The sequence below is a fragment of the Montipora capricornis genome, chromosome 6, assembly GCF_036669925.1.
Source record: "Montipora capricornis isolate CH-2021 chromosome 6, ASM3666992v2, whole genome shotgun sequence".
Taxonomy (NCBI): domain Eukaryota; kingdom Metazoa; phylum Cnidaria; class Anthozoa; order Scleractinia; family Acroporidae; genus Montipora; species Montipora capricornis.
The window spans coordinates 15,661,557-15,676,489 of NC_090888.1; the positions used below are offsets into that span (position 1 = coordinate 15,661,557).

Here is a 14,933-nt window from a genome sequence, read left to right on the forward strand (position 1 = left end):
TATCATCTTGGTATAACTTGCAAGAAAATCTCAACTGTGTTTCAATATTCTGTGGATGGCCAGCCTATTAGAGCGATTTCCTCAGCACAAAGAAAATCTGTCCTGGAACGAGCATATCAACAGCATCTGTAAAAAGGCAAGCTACTCTTGGGCTGCTGCATCGTATCCTAAGCTGGTGGATGTGATTCAAAAGGTAAAGATACAGCCTATAGCTCGTTGGTGCGACTAAAGCTTGACTTTGCATGTTGTGCGTGAAACCCTTTCACTAAACGGAACATCAAGAAAATTGAGATGGTTCAACGTCAAGCAGCAAGATTTGTATATTCAATAAGTATTCACCACTGAGCAACGTTACTCCAACGATTTAACAACTTGGAAAGGAAAGAAACTTTATTTTCAATTAACACAAACCAGGTCAATTGGTGGTTTTTGAGGAGAGGGGACACCGGAGTATCCGGAGAAAACCTCTTCGCAGCGGTGCAGAGTAGAGATCCAACAAACTCAACCCACATATGACGCCGAAACTGGGAGCCGAGTGCTCTCACCACTGCGTCATCCCTGGTTGGGATCCTCTTCAAGATCGTCGACTCATACGTTCCACAAGATCTTAATGGGTGATGTTGATATTAGCTTCCCCCTGAGGTGCACGAAATAACAAGAACTAGTAGATTATCGAATTATTTTCGTCCTTTTCAACAAATTAGTGTATCAAACAATGCATATAAGTATTCCATTTACCCAAGGACGACCACAACATTGAACAATTTACCTATTAATGAAGATGTTAATACAAATGATTTCAAGATTATTGTTCTTGCAGCCATCAAATCATTTGTATAATTCTACTTAGCAGATCTAATCTATTTATTTCTTACTTATTCTCACTGCCATATTTATTGACATTTAATTTAATTTGTACTCATATTTAATTTAAGCTCCTTGTATAGTCATTACTGTTTTAGGAGTAAACCCATTATAATTGAAGATTACAGATTAAGATGTCTCTAAGAGACAACTGCTTAAATTGTCCAGTTAAGTGAGAGGATGACTTCAGTCTACATTTCGTCTATAACCCGCTCTTTAGATCTATACAATTATTTCACTCATCAAGTCCTTTCACGAGAACCAATAAACGCAACAATTAGGCCATTTCTGAGTTCAAGTCTGCCTCCTCTTCAAAGCGAGTCTAAGTGCGAAGTTTTTGTGATGGTAATTATTTCTACTTTACATATGAATGAAAACTAATCTTCGTAAGAAAAACTTCGCACTTAGACTCGTTTTGAAAAGGAGGCAGACATCAACTCGGAAATGGCCCATTGACCTGCTCCCAAATGAGTGGCTTCGTGGGCCTTATTCGCGCGGCGGTCATATTGGCCATAGACAATGGATTTCGTATCCCCGAGCCTCGAGTTGAGAGGTTTGGGAACGAGTGTCGGTGCGCAAAAACAAAAGTTTCCGATCCCTCGGGGCGCAAAATGGCCGCGGTGTGATTAGGGCCCATAGCTCAGTTGCTGGAGCACTGCACCGGCATCGCAGAGGTTCATGGGTTCGAATTCTCTTGGAGACAGCTGCATTTTTCAGGAGTCTATAAAGAGACAATTGCTTAAAATTTCCAGTTAAATGTGACGATCGCTTGAGTCCGCTTCAGTCTACATTTCGTCTATAACTCGCACTTTAAATCTATACAATTATTTCATTCAAGGTAATCAGATGTCAATCAAGGAATCAGAATCAAATTATTGTTCTATTTTCTAACAAAACACTCTTCGCTCCGATGATGGTGTGGTCCTCATCCTACACACCATCTCTTTAAAACTGTAGTTGTATATAGCCTCTATACTCATCTCCCACAAGGCAAATGACCGCAAATTTAACAGCAGGACGACTGTAGATGCCAGTCGACGTCATCTACAGTCTTCCTCTTAACATTGAAATTTTGTACTCAACCGTCTGGTACTGGGCCTGAGATTCCATCCATGAAGTCTGTCTATATACCACTTGCCTCGAACAACATTATCATCCCAATGACTACTGTAACCATGTCGTTGACTTTCATATTTTGTCGTTCAACTTGCCACTGCTTCCTTGGTACTAGGGATGGAAAAACGTCTCCACTCCAACGCTTCCCAGCAGAATGAATCAACGATTCTCTTCTCCTGTTCAGGGACCGGACGTCCTCTTATCCTGCTCTGAAAATGGGCCTGGAACCGGGGTTAGGGGGAGTAAGTCCCGGAACAGCGCTAACGATTCTGTAGACAAACTCCACTCTGTGGCGAGGAGTTTGAGTTTCTTAATTTGAATGGTCCGTTGGGTGGTACTTCAGATGACGCTTGTCCAAGGGAAATATCATTAGGGCATTTACTTGACGTCTGATCAGGGTCGTTTGGAATCCTGCCGATTGGCCGTAGCTTAACAAGATTGGCCGTCTATAGAAACACCGTGTACAACTCGAATGGAATTAGCACCTGACTGTCGTTCTTGCAAGTCTTGACGAGCGCCTTTGCGCATCCATCTTAACTCTGCTGACCAATTAGAGTTAATTCGTAGTTTACCTTTCAGTCTTCCACTAGATTTAAAATTTTTAACGCTTTAAAATCTGTTTAACGGTTACATCTGAAGACGAATGCTGTAGCATTCCAAACGCAAGTTAACCTTCAGTAAATATGCGATACAGTACGTATATAACCGCCGTCTGTGTGAGTTTATCACGACACAAAAATTTTAAGTTATCGGCAATTCAAGTTTGTATTCCAAGTGTTAAAATGCAGCTGGGTGCTGTCGGTTACGCTGTTTCATCTGCAAAAAACAGTTGTGGAACGATTTTCTTGAAACTTTCCCTGAATGTTCCCTGCTAATCCCTGTTTTGAGAACTACAATAAAAAAGATAAGTCACCGTGCTTGCTTAAGAGATAGAATGGGCCAATCTTACCCATTGATCCCTGTACTGATACTAATCACGCGCGTTTTAACATCGGCTCAGGGTACATGTTGTGGTAGCTAAAAGCGAGAGGGTTTTTTAAAGTAACACTTGAAAAAACATCTGATAGGTAGAAAGTCTAGAGCATATGGAACACAGTCTTATAAGTTTATGGAAAAATCACTCAACTTAAAACGACGTCGACTCAAAACGTTTCTCGAGTCATTGTTTTCAAGATAATAATTTTATATCCTTGGCTAAGTGGCTTTGTGTACGGTTTTTGCTAGGTCTATTTTCCTTCCGATAAATTATCATTTTTTATTTATCGAAAGGGGATAATTTGTACAACGAAATTATGCAATAAAAGATATAGCTCACCGTGCTCATTTAACAGTAAAACACCATCGTACCTGTCTATCTCGATTATCGTAAATGGAAACAACAAAATTCGTCATGTTCTCGGAATGTGCGTGCTTATTTGTAACGAATTATGGATCATTGACAACTTCTCTCACGCGTATTGAGAATTGTTTCAGCGTGTGTGATCGAATTACACAACATTTACGATTTCGCAAATTTGACCAATTTATAAATATTGACACATCATATGCGCAGTACAGGATGCGCAGTGCGATAATGAGGAATCACCTTAAGATAGTGCACTTGCGCAAAAAAATCCACGCAGTTTGAGATCAATTATAACAAATCCGGGTTTACTTTGCCTCGGCATTCAGCAGTTTTGTGATCCTGTTTTTGTGAACGAACTGGGGCGCTAAATGCTGCTAGAAATCGTACCTGAATAGACGTGAGATTTTCATATTCTTTTACAGTTATTGGACATACAAGTATCCCGCCATTGGCGGTTTTATATTAGAGACGCATTACTTGGACAAACATTTGCTTTTCGTCTGGTTTATATGCGTCCCTGGTATAAAGACGGGCACAGGACGCAATATCCGTTTAGACGAAATATCTTTCGTTGTACGTCTTATACGTCGGCCCACAGTGGAAGATTAATCATCCAGACGGATAATGCGTCTTGTGCTCGTCTTTATATAGACGCAGAAAAAAAAAATGTTTGCCCAAGTTCGTTCCAGACTGATTAAGAGTCTTCTATAGTTCGTTCCGTCCTTACAATAGTCAAATAACCCGATTGACGCATAATTCGTCTGGAAGGATAATGCGTCTGGTATAAAAACGGCCAACTGTCTTTTCACAGCGCCAGGGTGTAAATCGGAGGAAGTAGAGAATATAGAGGGAGAGCATAATTGCAGATTATCAACGGGTGAGATGGCATGATTTACGGGCTCTTCACATGATCCCGGTTGACCGGGCTGGCTCTGTTATTACCGATATGAAATTGGTTTCTCTTCCTATGGCGACTATCAGCCCGCTTTTCCAGATGAATTTGAAAAATTGGTGACGCGACAATTCAGGCGTGAATCCTACCCAAGCTTGGCGAAAATTTCTCGATTTTTTTTCAGTGTTTAAGCAACCTCAAATTTCTTTTGACTTTACGTTAACTATCAAATGAAACTATTCCAAGCTTCATCATCAGGGAAAAGAGAAGTGAAAACTCGGTTATGTCCGTTCTGTCACGAAAATGCATTGTATTATTTTCCTTCCCCATAACCGAGATCAAGTGTTCATATGGCAAAATTTCCAGCCCGCTTACTACCGAGATCCCGGTTGAAAAAACTGAGATCTCGTCGACAGAGCCAGCCCGCCCTCTCATATGAACACATTGAAATCTTTCCAAAGAATTGAGAGGTGAGGCGAGATTTCGGAGACCGGACCAAGCCGGTCAAACGGGCTCATATGAAGAGGAAGGAGAAGTTAACTCCAAAATGACAATCTTTTTTAATCGATTAATAGAAGATGAGAAGAACAGCTTTTAACCTAGATTTCAATCTTGAAATAGCTTCCTAAGCTTGCGAAATCCTTTTTAAAAATGCACACATGCATGGCAACCCGTTCGTGACGTCATTGAGTCCAGCTGATAACACTTTTTCATGAAGTAAAACAACTCGCCTGAGCCATATCACTTTGAGCCAGATCGCGTTGATGAAGGAATCGTGTCTCTGGTGATGAAAACAGTGGGGCAGAAAAGACTGCGGAACGTCAATTGGTGCAGATGCCAGAGATGTGAATTCCAGGAGACAGCAAGAGAGTGCGTTTGTTGTGCAGAAGTACCGGTGTCCTCGCGAATTTGGACTACCGGTACAAATTCGCTAGCCGATTTGGACCCCACATTACAGTTTATTAAACTGTTTATATCGAGGTAGTTTTAGAGTTTGGATTAGGAAAACTGACCGATACCGTAAAGCATAAATGAAAAGATGAATCTTATTTTTTGAATATGGTTTTCAACTTTCTTCTCTAATAAAAAAATTACTTTGAAATTAGCTTTTTCACTGAAATTGATTTGTTGATCATGACTTGTTCGTTTTTGTCAGTGTTGTCTGTGTTATTTTTCCCATCCTTATATATCATCCGGATAATAAAAGTCACTCTCAATTTTCCATTTAGAGGCTTATAACTCATAGTTTTAGCCTTAAAAGTTTAAATAAATGCTGGGAAAACCGTTTAAGTGTTGGTAAAGAACTCATAATCCATGGGCAGAGATAAGAAAATCTAGACCTACCGTGCTAAGAACCAATAAGATTGCAGGATTGGTACCGTGCCTTCTTGGTAAAAATGAACTGAAAGGTGATATCCTTGTTTCAGTTTTCTACTGTGTTAAGCTTGTAGGACCCAAGTACTGATACTTGTTTCTGCTTGTGTAAACAGGGATACGTTGCATTACAGACGACCATGAGTTCTCAATCGTTTGCCTTGATAGAGCTGTATTTAGAACTGCCATTGTTGGCTTTTACTATGTAAACAGGTCTAATACTCTACATCTACCCCAGTTTTGTAAAACAAACTGCATGCATTCCCTCCATACAACTCGATGCGTTTTACTACTACTGATGTTTTTTGCGTCAAAGTCTGTCTCATGAATAGACAACATCTCCTTACCTCAGCAGAGCTGGCGCAGTGGTGAGAGCAGTCACCTTCCACCATAATGGCCCGAGATCGATTCCCAGATTCGACGCCATATGTGTGTTGAGTTTGTTAGTTCTCATCTATGCTCCGAGAGGTTTCTCCGCGGGTACTCAGGTTTTCCCTTCTCCTCAAAAACTAACATTTGATTTGATTTGTGCTGATTTCAGTTGATTTGTAATCTTCTCAATTAGTAGAGCACTCATGCTGAGCTTAATAACCTTAAGACTTAAATAAATTATTATTATTATTATTATTATTATTATTGTTATATATATATTTTTTTGGACTTAAGAATAAGCATCCTTATTAAATGGCTATAGCACTTGAACATTGGTAGTTTTTAACTCCCATGGGAAATGAAAAAAGACACTAGCAGTTGAGTAGAAGTCAACAACGAATATAACAGTACACTTACGGTCTATTATAATGACAGTTGCTTTGCAGAATGCAAATCAACTTCAGTCTAAATTGTATTTATTTTCAGAAACTACATCTACGCAGCCTCCAGACGGTACCAGTATATTGGGTGGATATACAATTAACTGGGGAGAGAGAAAAGAGCAGTCAATCCATACTGTGTGGTTTCTGTCATATGAAAACAATTACTGGAGGCTGATGGAAACTACATAGGGTTTAGCAATCCTTTTTTTTTGGATTTGCAAAAATGTCTTTCGAACAAAGTGAGATATTTTCAAAAGGGAAGCGCCCGAGGTTCTTTTTTTCAGTCTGACGGCCTTATCAGTTAAAACACTTAATAAAGGTCTTAAAACGTACTGATTTAGAACGAGTTTTCCACCGTACGCGTGCTTCAGTAATTATGAAGTTCCTTGGGAAGAAATGTGACTAGAAGTGTACAACTACATGGAAGGGGGTGTTAAAAACAACAAAAGACAATACAAGCATGCAAAAAAATTTGTCAATTAAAAACTTTCTCGCGAATTGGGTTAGATTGTACATTGAGCATGATAATGAAAAACATTTCAGAAAAGAACAAACAATCTTTTTCTTGCTCCTCTTTATTAGACAGAAATATTTTTGCTAATATCCTTTGGGGTCTTTGGGGTAAGCCATGTTTCTTTCGGAAATGTGAACAACATGAACTGTATTTCGTGCGTCAAGGAAACAGTCGGTGAAGTGATGCTAAACAAACAAATGTACATGTTCCTCCTTTGGCGAGAACTTCTTGCCTGGGCCAAACTGGATTAGCCGTGGCTTCGCTAAGTTGTTTCTCTTTACCGAGAGACAATTAAAAGAAATGGCTCCTTTGTTGTCTCTGTCTGACCTATCTAAGCAATTTTTGTTAGTGAACAAAAAGGCATGACTGAAATACGGAGAGGAACCTTTACTTAGCAGTTTTGTGTGTTCAAGCTTCCCGCTAAACTTCAGGTTGGACTCAGTGACGTCATGAGCATGCCGCCATGCTGCTAAAATAACACTAACTTCCTACTATACTTTGAGACGGGAAAAAAGTGAAAAGTACCATTTTGGAGTGACCATCTACTTAACGAACATGACAAAGGATGGCAAGATCTAGTAAAGGACTTCACTAGGGCTTAACCGCAGAACGCCATGCCCGAAGCCGTAACGAGATCGTGTGAACAATATAGTACTCGTTTACAGATTAAGCCCAAGCGCTTGTTTCAGTGATTAGGCCTAGGCACTCTTTTAAAATTTTAGCTTTCATGTTCCGGTTTGGTTAACCGGCGGGTCTAATTTGCAGGTCGCAGGTCGCAGGTCGCGGGTTGCAGGTCATTGTTTCACCAATACAGAGAGTATCCTAAACATTCTTAAAAGCTAACCTTAGGCCTAATTAGGCCTAAACAAACGTTTTTAGGCCTAAGGTTAGCTTTTATGAATGTTTAGGATACTTTCTGTATTGGTGAAACAATGACCTGCAACCCGCGACCTGCGACCTGCAAATTAGACCCGCCGTCGGTTAACTACCCTTTTTACGAGATCATGTGAAGAATATAGCACTCGTTTACAGATTAAGCCTAAGCGCTTGTTTCAGTAATTAGGCCTAGCTTTCACTTTATGCATCAGTCAATTCCAACAGCACCCTGCCCTCCCCCCCCCCCCCCCACCCCATGTTTAATTATACATGTTTATTTATGGTCTTTGATTTCAAATTTGCAAACCTTTTTATAATATTTCCAAAAACCGGCCTTTTTGTAATATAATACCACATAGAATGAATAAAATGCGTCCTGTTTCGAAACGCGACAGTTCATACATGCTCTCGCTATTTGCTTAGAAATTTGCGTTTTAGATTAAAGCACATATTAAAATTCAGAAAACATACCTTTAAGAACGTCGACATTTTTTTCCAGTCCTTGCTGGATAAGCCAATCCTCCACAAAGCGCTAATCTTGACTACGGAAATTCTACATGTTTTAGAGATATAAACCACGTGGGTATCAAAAGTCCGGGGGTACCCCCGGGATTGGCTAATGCCCGACCCCCGGGTCGCGCTAAATTAGCTAAAGCCCCACCCCAGGGACTGACAAGGCGGGCAAATGCCCCGCCGTCCCCCAGGGGGGGGGGGGGGGCAGGGCGCAGTTGGAATTGACTGATGCATTACGGTTCGGTTAACTTCACTTTTTACGAGATCACGTGAAGAATATAGCACTCGTTTACAAATTAAGCCTAAGCGCTTGTTTCAGTGGTTAAGCCTAAGCACTCGTTTACATTTTTAGCTTCCGAATATACTAAGAAGATTACTTGAGAGAGTTAGTCTTTTCGTCTTTGTATTTTCGTATCCACTTCAGAATATACTTGGAAGATTACGTGGGGAGGGGTGGTCTTTTCGGCTGCGTATCCGCGTATCCGCCACTTCAGAATATACTTAAAATATTACTTGTGGAGGGATGGTCTTTTCGATTGCGTATCCTCGTATCCAACCACTTCAGAGGAGCAGCTTCAAAATGGAAGGGTAATCTGCAGTTAGTAAATTCACTCGTTATGTGTTGTCACTTGGTAATTGTTTTCACGTGGTGTTCACGTGATCGCGTGATTTGTGTCACAACAGAATGATCACAAAATAGGAAGGGAGGAATGGAGGCGATCCATAACGATTTATCCTTCCTTGCCAATGTCGCTTTACAATGAAGGAAAATACTATGAGACAAGTAAAGATCATCGAGATAGAAATTTTTCCGTCACAAAAAGGTCTACTCCATTACTTTGTAAAATCTTTCCGCCTTCTCACCCTACCCCAGCTGACAAGCTTCTTCTTTGACGTCATCCACCCACTGTCTGGGTGCGGCTTGAATCTTCCTGTTGGTTGTACAAGCATTTTACAGAGCTCGCGAAAGGAGCTTGGACGTTGATTATTCGTGAGAAGCTCTGGAAGCTGTAGCTTGCTAAAGGTTTGTGTTCTTATATTTAATTTAATGCATAAACTAAATGATTCAGCCATAAAGCCGAGTATTTAAGTACTGAGTATCCGGCAATTTTGTGCTGCGCTATTTTTAGCTAGTTGATTTGATCTGTGGTATTATTGCCGCAAGTTTGTAAGTTAAAATCACAGATTTCCTTGTTATCATACATATAATTGCAATAACAGCTGATTGCAGAAAAAGACGGAATTATTTCTCCAGCTGGGGAGATAGCTTACAGTATAACTATAAGTCACTTTTCGGGGGCATAAGATCTCTCCTTGGTCGCCTTTAAATTCAGTACTGTTGAGTTTGCTTCGGCCACAACTTGTTTTGTGGAATGATTATCTGTTTGGAGATCACTTTACATGGCCTCGTTTACAAGAAGTGAAACATTTCACAGTAGTATCGCGTGATTCACGATGCATCGATGATAGGGATGATGCTTGAGTGCAACTTCGAAAATATCTCTTTCAGCACTTTCACTTTCATTTTTACAGTCAAGCTATGTGACGCGTGATCATGAGTATCCACAAAACAGAATGAACATTCGAATTCCTCTTTGGAGCTTCCGAGATTTGAAGGATATCTTGAAGATTTTTCTGGAAGTTGCTACGAACAATGCACAATAACTGAACAATAATTCATCAAACACTTCAAATTGCTGTCTCTGTTAAGCACCTTTTATCTTATAATAAAACGAAAGTTCATAGCTAACTATTTTTGATGTATATCAAAGAAAAAATATCTACGGGAATTCAGAATGTCCACGAGAGCAAAGTGAATACTTGGTTCAAATTTCAAAACAGCTGGTTATGCGTGACATAGCTTGAATGTGAAGGCCTTTAATTAAGAGCTTTCTGTATGCAGATTAATGATCGTTTTGGATAGAATAAAACATCCATTACATTTTGTGCAATGTAAGGCGGTTAACTAACAAATTTCAACAGCCTCTGTGCGTTTGTATTTCTTTTCAATGAATCTGCGTGAAAATATATGTATGTTGTTCCAGACAGGCTGCGTTCACCATGGTTTCAACCAATTGTCCTCCAAAATTGATATTATGATAAAATACGCCTTTGTACGGAGAAAGCGGAATTAATGGTAAAAGGAAATGTAATTGCATGCGTATGGCTGGGCTTGTTTCAAAAACTGCCAAGAGGCATTACAATAATTCTGGAAGTACTACCAAACTAAATGATTTTCTGGTCTTGAGTTAGACTTAATTGCTTATCTTCAAATGTTGTTTTTTAGGGTTGTTTTGGCAATTTAGAAGAAAGGATTGAGAAGAACGCAGCAGTGCCACCAACTGAAGGTTGATTTCTACAGCTGAGAATTTAGGTGAATTCATCAGTATTAATTTTTCTCAACCTCTTTCACTTTTCTTTAAAAACCATCACTAAATCTCTTTGTAAATGTTTTAAATCATTGAGCAAAACATCTTAAGGTTCAATGCATTCTTGTCTCTGCTGTACATAGTTGTTTATGTGTATTTTCGGTTTCATTTTCTTGTAAGAGGAAACTTCTTAACTCAAGATGCGATACCCAGATCTTTTGAAGTAACGTAAAGAGATAATTATTGCAGGTATGTACTGGAGCATATTCCATTTTGTCAGGCCTTCTAACAGGGCACGCTTAAGTGAACGACTGCAAAATTCAGTCAAACCGGCACAGCAACACGCAATTCGAAAAATTAAGCAAAATCCACACAAAACTGAAAGATTTACTCAAAATTTAATTTAATTACTATAGATATTTCTATTGAGTACCAAGATGTCTAGAAATGTTTAGGCTATTTCAGGCTATTTACCTTCAAAAAACAATCGACAATTACCTCACTTACCATGAAAAACTTGTTGAGTGAGGACCATGTGGGAGCCAGCGAGTCATGTGAGCCATCGCTGCGAGTCATGCAAGCCAACATGGTGAGCTATGTGAGTCAACATGTGAGTCACACATTTATTGAAAGCTAACCATTTTAAAATGGGTTCTACAAATGGGTTCATACAAATACTATTTATCAGCGCTATTTGAAATGGGTGCTTTGACTTACAGTGTAAATGCCACTTGCGAGGCTTGCATGGCTCACATGACTGGCTGGCTCACAGATTGTCCAGCCTGAACTCGTCGATCAGATACTGGGCTTCTGGTAGGAGAAATTATGCCAAATTATGCGTAAGTGTGCGTTGATTATGCAGAAATTACACCGGATTATGTGGAAATTTAAATAAGTATAAAAGTAATAATTAGGCCCACCCAGTGTATTTACATGCTTAATGGTAAATCAGGACTCAAAATTGTGACGTTTCCCTTTGCGATTAAAATATTTGGAGGAGTTGCCAATTTGCAACCAGCTTTTACCATTGAAATAGCAGTTGACATTTTGTTACAACTTTTCCTAAAGTAAGCAAAACAATGAAATCTGATTTCCTTTCTCATCATAAATTTTGTTTCAACTTGGAGATATGGAGCAAAATTGTAATGTGGTCGGACCGCGAACCATTTCCTCACCATTTTCAGGATGGTAAGCAGCTGCTTTAATACCACTAATATTGGGCATTCTTCAGTTTTATGAGGAAAAAATCGTAATGATGCGGAGGATGAGGATTTTAGGGAATTATGCGGATCCACATCGCCACATCCTGTCAGATGCCCTGTCAGATAGTGGCAATACATGTTCAAACAACAAAGGGTTCTTTCCGTAGGTTACCAACATACATACATTGACCATGACTCCCCATAGGGGCTTTTCAGGACCACTGAAACACAGTCAACAACATGACAGAGCACAACAACAATTAACAACTGTAAGAATCCCAACTGGCCGGAGGCAAACCAGTTCAACTTGGCTATTTACAAGTACAGCCAAGAAGTTGAACCAGGGACTACCAGGAACAATTTCAGTAAGTGGTCAGAATGAGTCTTGAACCCAGGAACTCCGGATGATCTCAAGGCAAGCGTCCTTACCACTGTCCCACAGCACTGCCTCTTGGTCACGAATCAACGAAGGTTTAATTACAGGATATTTAGACCTACAAGAGTCATGATGTGCATTAGGGGATTGCAGTGCATTATAGGGGAATCGCCTTTCTGCAAACACAGCAGAATCATGATCATGCATATCAATTGATATTGAATAACTGATTGTCTTCAGGACTGGATCATTCTCCATTTAACCAATAACAATTTAGCAACATACAGTAGTGTGCAAAAGTTATGAGAGCGAAATGTGCGAATTTCGTTCTTTGTCCTTGCGAACTTTCGACAAAATTTCGCTCGAAAATTTGAGCGCCGTTTTGCTAAAACAAAGAGAGAAAACTCCCCGCATTTTCGAGACCATTGCAAAAATTCTCAACCAAAAGTGTAATTTCGCTCGCTTGTTGTACGCGAAATTTCGTAGTTTGGTTTGGAAAGATCGATTACATCGATCGGCCATTTAGGTTTGTAAACAACTGCGGTCACTTCAGTGATTAATATTTTGGAAATAGTTAAGAAGTGTGTCAGCTTCACTTCTCTAAAAAATATTCGCCCTTTGTAATGTGTTTTTATCCATCTTTCTCGGCAGAGAAGACTCGACAAAACATATACAATTTCATTCCTTTGGTCGTGAGAACAATCTGTTGTCAACAACGCGAAGCCTGTAACTAACGAGCCGGCGAGTGTTATCATGTAGCGTTACATCGGTAAAAATTGTTGCCGGGTCTGTCACACCAGAAGTGTTTATTGCCATGATGAAAGAAGTTAAATTTTCGATAGATAGTTTTATCAAGGGAATTGATACACCTTCATGTATTATTATACGTATCAAAAGCTTACTTACTTTTTAGCAGGCGCTGGCAAGTCACCCCAGTGGAAAACAACATCAATGGTCCCATTTCCATTCGATGCGGTAAAATGTTAAAACATCTCTTAAACACCTTATGTGGTCGCAGCTTTTTTGTTATTATTTTTTGGACTAAGGAAGAGCACTCTGTTCGATACCTTTCAATCCACACACGTGCAAGTTGTTTCTTTTTTTTGACAGCACATCCGGTTCTTTCTAAATTTGGTGTGCTATTGAAATATGAACCAATTATGTGCCGAGTTTCAACCTGTACGCCTAAATGAGTCATATACAACAGCCTCATCGAAGAGGAAAGGAAAGAACTTGTAATATGTTCTAGCGCTGTAGCACTAAAAACTGAAATCAACAATTATCGAAAATCAAGTCAAGCATTTGTCCTGCCTGTGTAAACTTTGTCGCTTTGGAAGGACTGCTAGAAATGATTTGTTACGAAAAACCTCTGCTAAAGGAATGGAAAAGGATTGACATGTTGCTTTCTCTCTCAAACATTCTCGTGTTGTGCTGGCCAGAAATACGCTCAGAAACTTCACCAAAAGGGCAAATTTTCCCTTGAAAATTCGAAGAAAAATCCAGGAAGAGCGAATTTTCCCTCGAAAATTCCAAGAAAATCCAGGAAGAGCGAATTTTCGCTCGAAAATTTGCGTCAACTACAACAATAGGCTTAGCGAGAATTCGGCAAATTTTCTGCGAACTTTCACTCCACACAAAAATTCGCAATTTTTCGTCGAAAAGCCCTGAAATTCGCGAATTTCGTCGAATTACGCTCTCATTACTTTTGCACAATACTGTAAGTGTCCTGTTTTCCCACAGACCATTGCCACCCTGTCGATTTGTTTTGGAAACTGTTTTTAGGAGGTGGGCGGTGGGTTTTTTGGGGGGAGAGGAAGAAGTGGGCTAGAAGTGGGTCAGTTGGTCATGGAGGGTAGGGTAAGGGGGATATTGGGGTCTGGATGAAAATTAATCTCCAGATTTTAGATCTCCAGAGGTTGGCATCACTGTATTTTGTGCTAGGCTGGCTGCAAACCATTTCTCAATGTAAAATCGAAAATTCCATTCTTGTGCACAGCAGTTAAATACACATTGTGAAGTACATGGCTTTTCTTTAATATTCTATCGATTGTTCTTTGTGGCTCTAAGGAGTATTTTTAAAAGAAATTCCTTCTGAGCATTCGAATTAGATGTGCAACTTAAAATAATAAATTTATTATGTACATACTAATTAATTGATCATGACAACTTAAAGGAGGATCATTTAATTCTTGTCTCTTCTGTAGTGATAAAATCTCTCACTGATAATTTTGGTTTTGTTTTTTTGAAAGGAGGAAACTTTTTGACGAAAGATGTGATTTCCAGACTTTTCTGAATTATAAATTGGGAATTATTGCAGGTATGTATGCATATGTTAGACTTTGTAATCTACTTGACAATGTATTTTAACATCACCAATAATTTTTATGAGTTCCTGTAAATTCCACGTTTCAGACAATTTTGAAACGTTGTCTTAAATATTTTTGTCACCATAATTTTGTCTAACTTTACCGTAATTTTACTGACTTATTCTTTGCATGAAATTGACTGAAGGTTATTATTTACATTATTATTAACAACTGCATTGCTAAGTGGAGGTTGCAATGGGTGCCTGAGACATCCTAGAGCTCTTCCACTTATATTGGTAGCCCGCTCCAAGATAGAGACTGCACCGATGGCTGGCAAAACCTAAGAAACTCGCCATGAGTCCACCCCCCCC

General features: G+C 39.5%; 2 protein-coding genes across 2 annotated transcripts in view; both read left to right on the forward strand.

Moving 5' to 3' along the window:
- LOC138051581 (protein NLRC3-like) overlaps positions 1–14,933 on the forward strand; it is a 263,812-nt gene that overhangs the window by 105,320 nt on the left and 143,559 nt on the right. The window lies entirely within an intron of this gene.
- LOC138051588 (nucleotide-binding oligomerization domain-containing protein 2-like) overlaps positions 9,202–14,933 on the forward strand; it is a 25,246-nt gene continuing 19,514 nt past the window's right edge. Inside the window, exons 1-4 of the mRNA XM_068897824.1 lie at positions 9,202–9,333; positions 10,597–10,683; positions 10,859–10,927; positions 14,506–14,573. The gene's annotated coding sequence lies outside the window, so the exon portion shown is untranslated. The remainder of the gene's footprint in view (positions 9,334–10,596; positions 10,684–10,858; positions 10,928–14,505; positions 14,574–14,933) is intronic.